The sequence below is a fragment of the Sturnira hondurensis genome, unplaced genomic scaffold (genome assembly GCF_014824575.4).
Source record: "Sturnira hondurensis isolate 20B ecotype Veracruz unplaced genomic scaffold, ASM1482457v3 Scaffold0000648, whole genome shotgun sequence".
NCBI classification, from domain to species: domain Eukaryota; kingdom Metazoa; phylum Chordata; class Mammalia; order Chiroptera; family Phyllostomidae; genus Sturnira; species Sturnira hondurensis.
Window position 1 is genome coordinate 62,719 of NW_028073279.1, and position 15,453 is coordinate 78,171.

The following is a 15,453-nucleotide window of genomic DNA, read 5'->3' on the forward strand; positions in this document are numbered from 1 at the left end:
ATAAAGGCATCATCACAGCATGTAGGTAAAGTGTAAAAGATCGTTGGGGACACTTCAAAGTCCTGACCATTGAAAACCATAACACTGACCTTAAATGAAATCATAGAATGCCAACTGCCGAGTCAAGCACTCCGCAGAAGATGGAAAGTGAACGAGTAGACATTCCTCCCACCACTCATCCCCTTAACCCCTGCACTGTAAAACAAAAACATGCCTTCAAACACTGGAGACATCTCCAACCAAAATGCAGCTGTCACCTTGCGTGTGGCACTTTCCCCGAGCCTCCACCACCGCTCTCACCCCACAGGCAGGCAAACTCATCTCCTGCATGGGGCTCCCACAGGACTTGGCTCGACACCTAAGAGTTCGGCCCTTATTGTGCTTTATCGCAGATATGAAAGTGTTTGTTTCCCACTCATGATTTGGGGAGAAGTCCTAAGCCTCATTTGTTCTCATTCTTGGAGACCTAGGACTCAGTAAGCAATTGCTGAACATTGGGTTTTCTTCTAACAAGGACACCTAACACTGGTGAGAGGTTGGGTGTTGATCCATGAGTAATTTTAAAAGAGCTCCCCTTGGTAAGGATCTTCAGAAAACTGTCTTTGTCCTCACATGTCACTGTTGAAAGTACCCAATAAGAAGCCAGTGGAGGTTTTAAGATGGTTGAGGCCCTCCAGCTACATAGAAGCCATATCATTTAACTTAAAAAAATTAGGTGAGCCATTGGAGGTAGTAGCCACGTAGGACGACCAGGGTGGGGAAGAGATGGCTTTACTGAGGCCAAGTGGAATGTGGCCTGTTGGCTGTGGGGGTGGGGCAGGGCGGGGCCACAGATTACTCACGTCTACATTATTGCATTAAGACAGTTTTCCGATTCAAGTCAGCACAGGAAATGGGAATTGCTTACCTGGATACTGGAATGTTAAGAAATTTTTGCAAAACAAATTTCTAGGTTGTTCATGAAGTTTCCAAATGTTCATTATCCTTCTGAGTGTCAAGTAGTCTGTCAGATAAAAGTTTGAGGTCAGGGGTTTTTTTTTGAAGGCCACAGTAAGGTAAAACACTGTCATCTACTTTTGAAGAAAAGCATTAACAAAAAACATTTGCCTTCTATTCAGAAGAAACTATTTAGTCATCATAAAAGCTTTAATAAAATCAGGATTACCAGGATCCTACAGAAACACCGGAATGAGCTGAGCCTCACTCGGCACAGGTGGAATCAGAATCCCGCTCTGAAAGCTGAAACAGATGGGGCCTGGGACTTGAAGTCACTGTCCAAGGTTCACATTACAGTGGCTTCTTGTTTGGAAAATATGCAAAAGGAGAAACAGAAGGCCAAAGAAAGAGGCCTGAAAAGCTGATCTCTGTATGTTTTAGGACAATTCTCTAAATTTGGTATCACTTTTGGGCCCCAATAATGCATATTCTTAGGACCAGCCCAGCCCCCAAAGTATGCATTTTAATAATTCTCTGATTCCATATCTTGGTGACTGTAAAGAATGCTGGAATGAACATAGGGGTGCTTATGTTCTTTTGAATTAGTGTTTTCGGTTCCTTCAGATATATTCTCAGAAGTGGGATCGTCAGGCCAAAGGCAGATCTGTTTAATTTTTTGAGGTGTCTCCACTGCTTTCCACAGTGGCTGCACCAATCTGCATTCCCACCAACAGTGCAAAAGGGTATGGAAACAGCCCAAGTGTCCATCAGTAGATGAATGGGTAAAACAACTATGGGACATTTACACAATGGAACACTACTTGGCCTTAAAGAAAGAAGAAAGTTTTACCCTTTGTGACAGGGTAAACAAAGGAGAACATTATGCTAAGCCAGTCAGAGGAAGAAAATACCACAGATTTACCTGAAGTGAGCAAACTTTTGGCATTAAGATCAATCTGGGATATATTAAATATTCATGAATCACTTTAAAAATGGAAATTTAAAATAAGTTTAAGTGGAATCTAATGAACAAACTGAACTAACAAGCAAAATGGAGACAGACTCATAGATAGAGAGCAAGCTGACAGCTAAATGGGGGAGGGCAGGGGTGGAGGGACTAAGGAAAAAGGGTTCATTGACATGGCCAACAGGGTGGTGATGGGGGGGAGGGGTATAATGGGGCTAAATGGTCATGGAAAAGAATACAACATAAAAAAACAAAAATCAACTCTCCGACATGATCAGGGTCTTAGGCCACCATTGTAAAAACATTTCTTGTGCACTCATNATGGAGACAGACTCATAGATAGAGAGCAAGCTGACAGCTAAATGGGGGAGGGCAGGGGTGGAGGGACTAAGGAAAAAGGGTTCATTGACATGGACAACAGGGTGGTGATGGGGGGGAGGGGTATAATGGGGCTAAATGGTCATGGAAAAGAATACAACATAAAAAAAACAAAAATCAACTCTCTGACATGATCAGGGTCTTAGGCCACCATTGTAAAAACATTTCTTGTGCACTCATTTTAAATAAAAAGGATGTGGTCTTGTGAAACAAAGTGCTTAGTGTGGTGAGAAGAACACAGAGTTGAAGCAATAATTCAATATATGTAGTATGTTGTCATGAGCTACTTGCTGATTCACTGATGATGGCAAGACATGGGTCATTCTCTTCGGTCAAATTCTGTGAGCTTTTAGCAAGGTGTTGAGAGCTGAGCAACCCCTGATCAAAATGACCCTTTTGGCCCATGAGCTAATTTCAGTATAAAAAATTAGAGAGCAGCAGCATAATTCTTGTGGATAATAAGTGTGCCATTTTCTCACTGACACTCTTGTATTAAATAAAATAGGTATAATTTAATTCGTATGGATATTCATTCTTTCCAAGGGGCTTAAATATATTTTAAATTTCCATTTTTAAAGTGACTCATGAATATTTAATATATCCTACATTGATCTCAATGCCAAAAGGTTGCTCACCTCTGGTAAAGCTATGCTGGACACTGGACACCAGGAAGTTAATGAAGCCCAACCACGGAGTGCTTCCGACACTGCAAGGCCCTCTAAACGTTCTGCACGTGTATCATCTCACCTAATCCTCAAAGCACACCTACTAGTACAATTCTATTTTTGTTTTACATGTAAGGAAGATCAGACTTGGAGCTTGAATGCGGTCATTTGGCCAGTTGACACTGGAATCAAGAGCTGAACTCAGATTTGTCAGATTCCAGACCCATGCGTCCAAGGACTAATGACATGTCTAGGCCTGGCTGGTGTTCCTGAGTGGAAAGAATGGGGAAACAGTCATATTTTGTTGTATGGTTAAGTTCAGACTCAGGAATTAGAAAGTTCTGCTCCCTTTCTGGACTGCGAGTGAGTGTTAGAGAGAATTTTCTTCTGGTTTTAATCTGTGACAATGTTTATGGGCAGGCAGGTCAAAGGGGCCATCAGATTCCAGCCCTCAGCTGAGCTCTGCCTACTCGGAGCCTTCCTGAGGATGTCACATGCTTGTCTAACGGAAAAGCTCACACAGAAATAAAGGAGATCCTTATTTAATTTTTAGGATATTTTTCCAACTAGTTCTCTACAACAATGATTAGGGAAGGATATCCAGTCATTGGGGAGCAAGACAGAGCTTACAGATGTAGAAGCAGACATTTGTAAAATTCTCAAAGGCAAGAGATGACACACCCCTAATTCTACCATGTAGGCAAACTGATGCCATCTCCTGGCAAAGCCAGTACATTTTGACTGTGCAATCAGAGGAGGACTGGTCAGTTGTGAATACAGAGCGCTAACTAGGCATTACTTTTCTGGCAAACCCAACTGCCAGAATATATATAGCCAGAAACTAGGAAACAAAGATTTCTGGAAAGGTAAAAGAGCCCTGGCCAGGTGGCTCAACTGATTGGAGAGTCATCTCATACACCAAAAGTGTATGCGGGTTCAGTTCCTGGTGAGGGCCCATGCCTAGGTAGCAGATGCAATCCCTGGTTGGGGCAGGTATGGGGAGGCAACTGATGGATGTTTCTCTCTCACATGTCTCTCTCTCTCTTTCCTCTCTCCTCACCCTTCTCTCTAAAATCAATTAAAAAAAATCCTTGGGTAACAATTAGAAATAAATAAATAAATATTAAAACTGTGGTGTAACACACACACACACACACACACACACACAAAAGAAAGGCAAAAGAGAGACAAAAGCTTCCCTCACACAGAATAACTTGGCTGCTTGATTTTACTCCTATTTTATAAACAATTTTAACAAGCTTGGTAATCAGTGGAGCAGACACCAGTGGCAAGCCCATATATAGTCCCAATAGCTGCTGACAGCCTGGAAGAGAAAATTGATTTTTAATCTACTTTCAAAAATAAAAAACACTGAAAGTTGCCACAGGATGAGGGTAAAAGGACATCACTGTACTACAGCCACGTCTTTCAGGCATATTACCCCTCATATGCTAGCAATGAGTCTATAGGGAAGTTTTTTCAGTAATACTCTAGCTACCGTTTTAAAGGCAGGGGAGGATACAGTCATTTGAGAAAGAGGCAAGGGTGGAAAGAAAACTCTTCATTTTAGCTTTTAATCTTTGAACCTTATTGTATTAGTCTGGCCAGACTGCCATGTAGAATACTGCAGACAGGATGGCTTAAACCAAAAAAAAAAAAAGATTTTCTCATAGTTCTGGATGTTGGAAGTCCAAGGTCAAGGTGCCTGCGGGGCTGATTACTGCTGAGAACTCTATTCCTGACTTACAGATGGTGGCCTTCTCACTGAGTGCTCACACGGCCTTTCCTCTGAATATGTGCATTTACCATACCTCTTCCTCTTCTTACAAGGGCACCAATCCTGCTGAATTAGGACCAAAGCCTTATAACCTCATTTAACCTTAATTATCTCTTTGAAGGTCTTATCTATAGTCACACTGGGGTTAGAACTTCAACATATGAGTCTAGGGGGTACAATTTAGTTCATAACCCATGTGAATGAAATATTCAAAAAGTAAAATAAAACACATTTTAAAAGAAAAAAGTGAATTTTATCCTGCCATTCCCCCCCTTCCCCCCAATTAACTGAGCAGCTACTAAGTGCTTGCTAATAATGTGGTAACACTCTGGAAGAAAATGTATCACAATAGAGAAACTCATCATACAGTAGAAAAGGGGCAACCAAATGCTTGAATTTCCCAGAAGCAGAACCGTTACTCTCCACTGATGTTTCTAAGATGTTGCTGCACACTAACTACATCAATCAGATCCTCTCTTCTCTTTCCATCCTCTGTCTCTGTGTCTCCTCCATTCTTTTCCCAAATTCTTCCTCTCCTCTTATTCACTTGCTTATATTTCTAGTAACTTTTCTGTGAAATCATTCACTGATTGCTCCTAATTAAAGTCTGTCAATCAAGAAGTAGACCGAAGACTATTGAAAGTTTTGATTCAGTCTTGCTCATGTAAGAGAATTTGGGGCTCAGTAAAAATTGTGTTTACCTCACTCTCTTGCTTAGAGTGGAGGGTAGCAGGGACAAGTCCCACCTGGGACTTGCTTTCACTCCTTTCTCCATTCCACTATTATTATTATTGTTGTTATTATTATTATTGCAAGTGATAGGTTCAGCCATCTTTATTACTTACACAACTGTATCTGATATGTAGGATTTTGTTCATGCATTGTCCTAGAAAAAGACTGGAGAGACTATTCTGGTATGGCTCTTTGTCGTGAAAACAAAACCAAGAAATCAAGGCCAGTGGTGATGACTCTGCAAAGTGCCATGTTCCTCACTGCAACATCCGTCGCTCGCCATTCTAATGCTATTCTAGTGCATTGGTGGCTGAGGGCAAATGTTGAACAGGCCTAGTCATTTCAAGGAAATGTTTAAAAGGAATATTTTTCATCTTTGAGTTGTGAGTTAAGGTTCCTGTTTTAAGTTTGTTTTGCCAGGCATCTGAGGTACGCAAGGGAGAGTTACCAAAAAAGCCCGCACACGAGACAACCTGGGATGGGTTATAAATACCCTGTAATTTGCAGGAAGTACTGACGCACAGCTTTGTATCAGGTTTTTCTCCTTCTTCTTCTTTAAACCTCCTGACATTTCTCTTATCAAATGCGACAGCAGTAGGCCTGTAGCTCAGCTGCCTCTTTATGCTTTAATGAAAGACTGAGAAAACATTTCGCTGCTATAGATTACTTTCTAGAAAGTTAGATCCCTATTTAGTGTGGAAAGTTCAAGAACTGCCTGCTTAAAATTGTTTGTTAAGCAGTCACAGTGGGAATTACAGTTACTGAGGGAGAAGACATGATTGAAGTGGGGAGCAGATGCCATTCGAATGGACTTTGAAGTAAATTTTATAATTGGGGTATTGAAATGAGTGCTCATAAAAGTGTAAGTCTCAGACCTACGACCAGCTGCAAAGCCCATATAGCTCCTTGCTGATCTGCTTCCCCCTTTCGATCCTCACTAGTAACAGCTCTCACAAGATTTTCAATGTCAAAATGTCCTGCTCACCGGGGTAAAATAATCACAAATTAACGTCCTACTCCCCATTTGCATTCTGGCCACATAATGTCCCTAATGTGCTTAAGTTTCTGCCTGCCTGTCAGATAGGTTAACTCACCTTTTAAAATAGCCACACACACACACACACACACACTATTCTTGAGAACTTAACTTTGGTGGTATGAAAAATTTTGTGACTTGAAGGCTTGAAGGCTATTTCAACAAGAGATGCTTATCTTGCAGAATTCCTACGAGCCTAACTCACACGCTGTGCTGGATTCCTGAAGCTCACTGCAGTGGGGGCAGCTGTCCACGTCGACACTGGAAGAATGCTTGTTTTGCTACTTTATTCCAAGGATAGCCTGCGTCTCATCTTAATAGACGGCAGGGGAGGCAGGTGGCCTCTCAGACCTGCAGAGCTAAGAGGCCATCTATCTAGTGATTTCAAATCAGTGTCCCAGAGGGTTCCAGCCTGGCTGCAACGAGCTTGTTAAAAACCAGTGGCTTGGGGCCTGCTCTCAGGATGCCCTGAGGGGGGCCCAGGAACTTGGAGTTGTTAAGGCCCCCGGGGTGACTGGGATGTGCAGGCAGGCTTGAGAGCCTTCGCTGTCGATCCAATCCCTCACCCACAGACACAGTTCCATTCTGTCACCACCTACTCTTCACACTCTGAAAATGTGCAAGTTAGTGTGCAAAAGAGACACAGGAAAGACCCCTGAAAACACACCCAGCTTGATAACTGGGCGTTAACAAACATAACAACAAAGACACTAGCATGGTTTTTAAAATGTTAAACCCTCAGAAAGTAAGTACAGTATGTAGTAAATATGACCTGACCTTGGGGTGGGGACGGGGGCTGGAGGTAGGAAGGGATAGAGAGAAAACTCATGGACACAGACAACAGGGTGGTGTTTGGGAGGAGGTGTAGGGGGACCGATGGGGGATAAGGAGATGAGACTTGACGTGGTAAATGCACAACACGGGGTACAGATGATGTGTCGTGAAATCGTGCACCTGAAACCTGTACAATTCTGTTCACTAGTGTCACCTCAGTGAATTCAATAAAAAAGAAAAAAGACAACCTTTAAAAAAGGTAAACTTACGATAATAGAATAAACAATAAAAAATATAAATTTTAAGAAAGGTAAAGTTAGTTTGGTGGGGGAAAAATCACAAAGATTGGGGAGAACTACACAACAAGCCCTTCTAAGTTGGATACACCATCAACCTGGGCCGTGAAGATGGAGCTGGAGTTGCTCATGATCAATGCTGCTCTACGTGGCTCCATGGCTTTCTGCGTTCAGCGGCGTTGGGGCATGTGGCCGCCATTGCTTGATGGTGCAAAACATCAAAGGGTCAGTGAGAGCCACGGAGGATCCAGCGTAAGGTCTACGTCACGCTGACGTCATCTTGCTAGCGGGCAACTGAGTGTGAGCTAAGTCACATCTAGAAGAAACCGTGTCATAGCAGAACAGACGTAGTCTTCGGGACATTTCCACCACGTCCTCCTTCTGCTTTTACTTGAACACTTTGTCCTAAGGTAGTTTCCTCCATTTTTGGAGGGCTCTAAAATTAAAAGCTCTTCTGCGTGTGATGCTGAAATTTGTCTTCCTGTGGTGCCCACCCACTCATCCAAGTCTAATTTTCTTGCACATAACAGAGATTCTCAGAGGTTTGGACATGGTGATCTTAATTCCCCTACATCTTCTCTTTCTTCACCAGGCTAAGTATCCCCAGTGTTTTATGTGCCCCTCATATGTCAGTGCTCAGAGTTCTCTGACCACCCGGGCTGCCTCCTTAAAACAGGCAGGGCCTGATGTCCAGAATTAACCATAATACTCCAGTTTGGTCTGATTAGTGTAGACCTGAGTGAGACTATTAACTCACTTGAGCTGAACACTGTGTTTCTATGGATGCTGAGTAACTTGAATAAGCTTCTGGTGGTCAAATCACATCATTGGCTCACCTCGTACTTGCAGTCACACAATCCCTTCCCTAGAGAGTATCCTTTAACCCTAAAGGCACCCCTTGCCCTTGGCCACAGGAAACTTACCTAAGCCTCTTTGCAGGCCTGACTGTGGGCTGAGGGAGTTGGCCTTGCCTTACCTTTCCGGGCCCCTCTTTGTACCTCCCTTGGCAGAAGCTAGTTTGATTCTAGACTCTCCCTTGAACATTATATTATTCTTATTCCATCTACTTTTAGATAAGCTATCACATTTTTGTACAGATACGTCCCTGGAAACATCCATATCTTCCTCACATCTGGAAGTATCATGCCTCTGCAGTGAACTCAGGCTTCCACATCACTGCCCGCAGCCCTAGGGTTCCCACTGTGTCCACACACACACAAAAGAATAATCCAAAACCCCTAAGCGTGTGTTTAGCATGAACGTCTGTTAAGTTGTATCTTTCTAGGCACATTTAGAAGGTGGTTGTTGGTACGTAGATGCTGCTTAAAACATGCATCCTTATAAAGCTTTATGCTGTTAGATGTGCCTGTCATGCTGCAGTCCCTGTGGTTTGCACTACAGCCTGACATATTCATCACACTGCCACCTCTGTATCACCTGCCAGCGTGATCTGCGTGGTGGCCATCGTCTTTTCCAAAACATGAATAGAACCTTTGAAGAGCAAAGACAATGACAAAGCCTTGCAAATACGTGCTAGAAAGCTCTGTCCATATAACACTGATTCATGTAACCATGTTCTTTAGGTATTGTGCTTTAATAAGCTATGAGACTGTATGCAGCTGATTCAAAAATAAACTTATAATTAAAAATTATATTAAAAACAAAGGCCATGAAAAAAAAACAGGGAAGGCCTGAGAGACTGTTGCAGGCCAGAGGAGACTAAGGAAATGCAACGATTAAATGCAATGTGGTGTCTTGGGTGATATCCTTGCACAGAAAAAGGACATTGGTGGAATAGCTGGTGCACTCCAAGTAAAGTCTGCACGTAACTTAGTAGTCAGTATTATACCAATGTTCATTCTTAGTTCTGACCAATATTCCAGGGTTATGTAACAAGTTAACATTAGGGGAGCTAGGTGAAGGGTATATGAGAACTTCCTACACTATCTTGCAACTTCTGGTCATCTAAAATTATTTAAAAATAAAAGGTTTTAGCCCTTGCTGGTGTGACTCAATTGCTTTGAGCGTCATTCCATACACCAAAAGGTTGGAGGTTTGAGTCCACATCAAGGCACATATCTAGGTTTGTAGGTTCAATCCCTGGTCCTGGTTAGTATCAGAGGCAACTAATGATCTCTCTCTCTCCCTCGATTTCTCCCTTTCCCTTCTCTTTAAAGCCCATAAACATATTTTTAAAAATAAATATGTTTTTTAAAGTTTAAAATAAAAGTTTTTTGACAAAGGCAATAAATGCTTAAAACTTGTCACTTCCTAATTTTACTGCGTTTTGCTGTATTATTTATGACCTTTAAGTTATTTACTTGTGTACACACATTGCTTTCCCCCCAAACAGCTAGTTGTTAAACCCTAGCATATCACTCTTCAAGACCACCCTTGCACATTAGAAAAACAGTAATAGTCTGCACATGCTCTTAATCATGGTACTCAATAGTCTTAATCATGGTACTCAATTTTTATCAGTTGATTACTGTGGAAAAATCCGATCCTTTTGTAAACGAGTGGATTGTGTGACTATGCAGCTCGGCATCTCTTTCGATCTGCATTGTCTATGTCTGTGCTTTCTTTCCGAAGCAGTCAGGGTTTTCTGACACCTGCAATAATCTTAGGAGCATGCTAAATACTAAAGTCAGAAGAATCACTTTCTTCTTAGAGTCCAAACTAGAAATGAATTGCCCTACTGTGAAAAAGCTTTATGCCATTAGCCACCTCCCTGGAAACAGTCACTCAGGGCATTGCTACCAAGCCACCTGTGCTGTCCACACCAGTCACAACCCTACCTGCCTAATCACCACACAGTCAGCATCACATTTCCCATATTGGCAACAAAGGGGACAGAATGTACCCTGCAAAAAGTTTTAAATAAGCAGATACATTATGTCTATGTCTGTGGCAGGTCCTTGACTAAGTGGCCTAGTTACCTCCTTTTAAAGAAATAAGCTGATCTGACACAATTTTTCCTTGGTAAAGTACACACTTACCAATTACGTTCTTCTAAAAAGTATTGAACATGTGAGGTGACTTCCCTGTTTATTAGTCTGATTGCAAACTGTTTGAGACTCAGACAAATGCAAGCAGGAAATTGTTTCCTAATAGTCGGACTCCCACATGAGACTCAGGAAAAGCCAGTCACCGGCTTGCTTAAGAACTGCTTCTACTTCCCTTCATTTTAATCGAAAGCAAGTAATTAAGAAATTTTCTCTCTGGAAGACTTCTAATAAGCAGATTTCCATTATCCTTAACCACATAGTGTGAGCTGACTTTTCTCCCCTTAATGAATCCTGAAGCGTGGACGTGGCCATGCATTAATCCAGCCATGGCTGAGCAGAGCCGAGCCCCGTGGAGACAAGAATCAAAGGTCCTTCTTCCTCAGTCCAGAAATTAACACATGCAACATACAGACATTATGGTCTAAAAACGGAAAAGGACAAGAAAACACACATCTTTCTCTAATTCAAAGGACAAGAAATTATTTACTTTTTTAATGTAGCCATGTTCCATTGACACAGCGGAAAATGTGACAAATGCAAAGCAGCGTATATGTGACTCCAGTTTGCATCTGTGATGCTAACTGAAGATGATAACTTGAAGAGTGGATTTTACAAATGATAACAGATACTGTTTATTGTGCCAACCATTCTAATATGCACTTTTAAGTAAATTATCTCATTCAAAATCATGGGGATAATTATCCCTTTTTCACAAGTGAGAAAGGTGATGTTCAGAGACATAGGCTAGTCCTAGATGACCAGTGTGGTCAGCAGTCAAGCTGAGATTTGAACCCAGGACTCTTGGTACCAACATCTTCATTCTGTTCCTATGCCTCTCTCTCTGGATTTGTACTCATCTGAAGCACTGAACAATAAAACAACAACCTTATTTTTTTGCAGTGGGAGCTATATGTAGTTCTCACATCCCTTTAGTAAAATCTTTCTAGAACACACCTAATACATGTACATGTATAGATTCATAAATTAATGTACTTGTGGAACTGCAAGACTATAATATGTACATTATAAAAATACAAAAGTAGGAAGATTGCAAAATGCTATACAAATTTTAATATATTCTATTTTCTTCTCTCAATCCAAAGGGTCTTCTTATCCATTTACGTACCCTCCACTCCAACATAGAGGCTACCCTTTGCCAAATTTAATTAATTATATGCTGTCTTGGGGAAATTCTTATGCATACCTTACACTAGCATTTTTACATGTGGGTTTATTATTCTAAATATAACTAATAGTAGTCAATGCCGGCCACTTCCCAGTCGGTGACAGGAGAGGAACATGGCTCTGGGAGAGGATCAAAGGGCCAGAACCAACCCCAGCCTTATCCTGTGCCTGTCACAGGACCTGTCGCCTGCAACAGCCTCCACAGCCATACTGCACCATCTCTGCAGAACAGGAGAAGCCTCATAACCAACAGGGCTTCTGACGACGAATCAGTGGTTCCAAAGCATAGAACTCCTGGTGGCAAAGTACTATGTGAATATTTCCTAGCTCAGCTCCATCATCTGCTTTGTGGCCTGACAGTGAGTGTTTACTACATGACTGGAATGGAGAGAGTCCAGGAAAAATGTAAAGAACTGTGCAAGTGGAAGCTTCCTTTTTCATAATAGTCCTCCATATTGTCACTAGGATACTCTATGTTTACTCGGAACATAAGGTGGAGTATAACTTCCCACCTTAAATTCCCAGCACAAGGAGGAAGAGTTTTCCAGAAGAATAAGTGCATTATTGTGGCATAATTAATCAGGGAGTAAGTGTATATTTGGGGCACATACACTACATGGAAAACCTTGGGTGAATAGCTATTCTTCTGACGGTCCAGTTAAGTATTCTTTTGTTGCTTTAATTCAGAGGTTATCAAATTGTATTCAGTGGGTTTAAGAATGATACCTGTCACTGGAGCAGGGTGGAGAAGAAGAAAAGTAGAAAACCAGCAGGGGGCGTTCTGTGTCCCCTTCTCTATTCAGAACCATTTTGATGTTTTATGTATCTGGAAGCTTAGAGAAATCCATTTAGAAAAGGGTCTGTTAAAAAAATTAATGAGAACCCTAATATATGCTGAAAATTTTTATCTCTTTAAGTAAAATATAAATGATTCCTACCAAGTATTTTTAAAACTTTGGGCAAGAATGTGAAGCAAAGATCAGACTTAATAGAACCCCAAGGGCAAGAAATAATGTAAAAAACATTCAGCAAATTAATAATTTTATAGCTTCTACACTCCAAGTTGAGAGACAGAAGACTTAGATCACCCAAAGTTAGAATCTCCAACTGAATCCCTGCTGAAGATGACCTCAGTGACAAAGTCACCCAGCCTGACACACAGAGTTTTTCCTCAGATGTATCTGGTGGACTGATAAAGGATGTGCTGGGCTTTTGAACTCTGAATCACTGATTATCAATGTTTTAGGGAACAAAATCAAGATAGATGAGTCATCTAGCATGTGGGTGAGGATGGGGGGAATTATAAGAATTAAAACATAGCGAAAGAGGCAGTGTCCTTGCTCTGAAGGATTTTCAACAAAACGTATTAGTAGAGAAGTGTCACTTTCGGTGGAGTGCAGCATTTGAGCCCGTCAGTGCTGACAGTCTGCTCACTGTGGGTCTTGTTACCCTTGGCTACAGGCAAGACAAGGAGCATGCAGTCAAGGCAATTGTACCAAAGTCATGACTGCAAGTGCAGACAGGCTGCCACAAACTTGGGCAAACAGAAATTGCTTTGACATGAGTAGCTCAGTCTCCCAATTATTTCTAGTGCCTGTGCTCCAGAGGCATAACTCCTTAGTTACTTGGTCAGCTCAGTCCCAGTGGAACCTATGGCTAAATAATCCACAATAGGAAACACATACCTTATGGGCAGGCAAGTGTACTTCCAGCTCTTCATCACCCCCAAATCCGCGCTTGCTAAATCTGGCTGCTGAAAGGTCTCTCTGCTTCTATCCATCAAGCTTCATTCATCAAGAACTAAATCAAATGCCTCTTGCTCTTTAGTCAGCTCTGCTTATAGTAATTTCTCTAGTCTCCAAATTCATTCACTTATTCAGCCAGTATTTATTGAGCACCTACTATGTTTCAGGCACTGTTATAGGTGTTAGAGATTCAATGGTGAGCAAAACACACAAGTCTCCACTCTTATTGAGTATAAAATCCTATTGGGAGACAAACATCTGGGTGACTAAATTATATGTATATGTGTGTGTGTCTATATATGTATATATAATGACTTTAAAAAGAGTGCTATGGGGAAAGTACAAAGCAGGATAAAGGAATCTCTAACATCCACTGTCTATGCCACTTACTTTTGATACAACACATTGTATTCTGATTTAATCTTTTATCTGTGACCATTTATTAGAGTCTAAGGGAGAGATGTACTATCTTTGTCTCCACAATGCCTAGCTCAGGTCTTGTAGTAGATGCTCCATAAATCATTGTTGAATTCCCTCAATTAAATGAAATCCACTCAGTGGCATCACAAAGAGGGATTTTTAATTGATGCTGACTAATGGGCTGGCCTAGACCCAAAATAAAGACAAGAAGCATTGAGAATGGTCGTCAGCTGTCAGGAGGACAGATGCTAATTGAAGTCACAGATATGCTGCTTTGAAATATACATAGATTCCATCCTGCAATACTTATTGTAGCCACACTCTAATGGTTCTTAATGTATAGTGTTCATACTTTCTCCATTTTCTGGAACAGTCTTGAATCTATATATTTCTATTCTTTTCAAAATGAACTGTGTAACTATTTAATTGAATTGATAACTTTATCATTTAGGTACATTTTAGAGTTTCTATGTAAATAAACTCACAAATTGTGGGGGAAATGATACTGAATGAGACAGCATTGGCAGGTGCTCCTTTTTGGTAATGCCTTCAGTTTTCTCACTTAACCAGAATCTAAAAGGCAAGTTCTTTTTGTCATGCTTTGCCCTATAAATAAGTTATATTTTATAAGCCAGCCTGGTAAACACTTCTCACTGACCACAGCCACAGGACTTGCCTGGGTAAAGGATACAGAAATTCAGGCGAGGATGAAATTCTGCACTTGCCCTGGGGGGTGGTGATCAACAAGATACTAAATGCACTAAGTTTCTTATCAGCCCCTTTGTACTCCTTTCCACGTCACTATAGCTCAGACAGCAGAGCACCCCTCCAGGATGACCTTCATCTTGCGGTTGTAGTAAGCAGAGTATGTGTTCTAGAATCAGACAAATGGAGATTGAAATCCTAATTCCGCCATTCACTCAACAGGTGCTCCATATCTCTAATCTAGGTTTCCACATTGTAAAATGAACATAATAATAACTACCTCTTAGAGTTACAGTGAAGATTAAAGATGCATGTTATGTGCCTTATGTATAAGAAACTGTCACTGGTCGTCAGGGTCCATGTGTTGTGGCTGCGATGAACAAATTCACAGGGACTACAGAAGTCCTGTGGAGAAAAAGGGATGGCATGGCCACTCTCTAAGTGAGAGAGGACTGCGACCCTTGCCTGGACAGGCTTTTATTGCTTTTCTGGGCACATTACATGAGGATGGTCCTCATTTACTATGCACAGGTTCACTTTAGGTGGTTACCTTTTACAGAAAACAAAGGAGAAGATGTTGCTAATTACATCAGAAAAGAAGGATATTTGCAAACGCAAAGGGAAAAGTGGTTAAAGTGGTTACACTCCATACTTGGAAGGTTTAGGACAGATTTTAGGAAGTTACTTTAAAGATGTGCAGTAAACATTTCTGCCTCAATTCAGGTGAGGGAGTTTTAGCAAAAGCAAGCCTCATAACAGCCTACGTACAATGTAGGCCTGATTCCCCATGGGAGAACCTATTCATGGGTGTGGGTCCAGTATGCCGGAC